The sequence below is a fragment of the Orbicella faveolata genome, unplaced genomic scaffold (assembly GCF_042242905.1).
Source record: "Orbicella faveolata isolate gen_17 unplaced genomic scaffold, um_ofav_v1 contig_12, whole genome shotgun sequence".
NCBI classification, from domain to species: Eukaryota; Metazoa; Cnidaria; class Anthozoa; order Scleractinia; family Merulinidae; genus Orbicella; species Orbicella faveolata.
The window spans coordinates 25847501-25849923 of NW_028301539.1; the positions used below are offsets into that span (position 1 = coordinate 25847501).

The window sequence follows — 2423 nt, forward strand, 5'->3', positions numbered from 1 at the left end:
TAACAATATCTAACTGTTTTTTACAATCACAGTCCATTTTATAAGATTATTCGTCCACGTAATGATAATTTAAAAGTCAGGGCTTTGTCGATTCAAAACATTTCACTGAAAAATTAACCCTGCAGACTTAAATGAATGACTTTCGCAGGTAACAACTTGAAAAGCTGTTTTCTTGACATATGCAAAGCCTTTACGTTGACTTGTTAATTTTACATGAGACGTAATTTATTTGCATTCGAAACGCTTACCGAAAACAACAACCTCGCTAGCTGATTCTACCACGTGTCTTTCACAAAGATAGAAAGCATCAAATGTGCCACAGCACTGGACCATCAGTGGTCCCTTTTGTGAGCTTTAGTGTATATGATCATTTGGAGGTATAAAGGAGCCCATTGATGGAGTGAAGTCTGCGAGGAGAAAGAAGAATTTGAATTATTGTGGTTAAAATACTGTTTGGCAAATTGATTACGTTCGTAAGCCTCGTCTTCAACATCGATCAACAGTAGACCAGCAACGGTGTCTTTGGTTGTATTTAAGTATTTGGGTTTTAAGACCCCGTTGATGGTTTCCTGATCCGATGAAGCATAGTTGATTCATAGTTGGAGGCCGAAATTTTCTCTATAACTTAATGAAATACGAGAAACGTGATAGTGCGTAATTATAATACAGTCGAACCTCGGGTGTAATATTATACATTTTATTCTTGGGGTTCGACATTTTTATGTTTAAAAAAAAGCTTAGTGTAACATGTAAATAACTAGCACAATCAAACTAGATCTTTAAAACGTAGCAAAAACAGAGACCAACGACGCGCGGTATGGATCAAGTTTCCTGACATTTTACAATTCAAAATGGGGCTTTGTATAACAACAACAACAACAACAACAACAACAACAACAACAACAATAATAATAATAATAATAATGATAATAATAATTATAATTTAAAAAATCCAACACGTTTAATATACAAAATAATATACAGAATGTTGTAATATTAACTTGTGGGTACCCCTCTGTGGGTTCCCTTACGTTTTCGTGGGCCGCCCCACATCTCGCGAACATGTGAGTTGGCTTATGTCGGACATTGTGTTGACAGTGTTTAACGTTGCGTTGAGTATTTGAGCCTTATCTAAAGCTATCTTACAACATGGTGTCAGAAGTGAAAACCTTTTAGAGATTGCAAGGAGTTTATCAGGGCTTGGCTGAGTTACAAACCGCGATGGCTGAGCGAGATACGAGAACTCCAGGTCCTTTGGTGCTCGATGCAAACGCAGCGGACAACTGGAGAAAGTTTTTAATGCAGTTTGAAATTTATCTCGTGGCGAAAAGCAAAGATGACAAACCAGACAAATTGAAGGTAAACATGTTACTTCACTGTGCTGGACCCGAAGCGATTGAAGAATATAGTCATTTTGTTTATAATGCTGGAGAAGACAAAGAATGTTATGCGGATGTTTGCAGCAAATTTAAGGCACTCTGTGAGGGAGCAAGGAATGTCATTTATGAGAGGTTAGTGTTTAATAAGCGTAACCAGAAAGAGGGAGGGCGAGTTGATAACTTTGTCAGCGAACTGAAACGGTTGTCGCTAACATGTGAATTCGGCGAACTGCGAGATTCGCTAATAAGAGATCGAATTGTGGGAGGTGTATTATCTGATGAGCTGAGAGGGGAACTTCTAAAGAAACCTGATCTAACCCTACAGCAGGCTCATGATTATTGTCGTACCTTTGAAGCCTCAGAATTACAAAAGTTCAAGTTCAACATTCAAGCGAGTGCTGGAACTGAGCATTCATTAGGAATTCAGCCTCTTAGAAAGTCAAAAGAAGCTGACAAGACAGTTGCTCGTTCTTGTAAGTTTTGTGGTTACAAGCACCCATTTACTCGACCATCTCGTTGTCCCGCATTTGGAAAACAGTGCTTAAAGTGTAAGAAAGAAGGTCATTTTGCCCAAGTGTGCCCAGGGAATGTAAAAGAAGGTACGAAAGTTGATTTAGTGCAACAAGAAAGTCCACCAGACCTAGACACTCAGAATATGAATAAGGAGGTACATACCTATTTTGGATCTATTGAACTGGACAGTGTTTCCGATTCCAGGAAATCAACAAAGAGTCTTATCACTCTTAAGATTGAAGGGCAGAATGTTGAAGTAAAAGCAGACACAGGTGCAGAGGCTACCGTCATACCCTTTCATCTGTATAAGAAAATCTCCAAAAAACCTCTCCAAAAGATTCAGCAACCCTTGAAAGGCTGGCTTGCAACTAAGCCCATTCATCCAAGAGGCTGTGTACGCCTTCAAACTCAATACAAGAATCGTCAAATGAACCTGTTGTACCTTGTTGTTGACGGGAACTTTACACCCTTATTGGGATGTGATGCCTGCTTGGATTTAGAAGTCCTTCAGTTTATGAATCTCCAACTGAT

General features: G+C 39.0%; 1 pseudogene; it reads left to right on the forward strand.

Annotated features, from left to right (window-relative positions):
* The first annotated feature begins 1031 nt into the window (after positions 1-1031).
* LOC149117350 (uncharacterized) lies at positions 1032-2152 on the forward strand (annotated as a pseudogene).
* Positions 2153-2423: the final 271 nt, after the last annotated feature.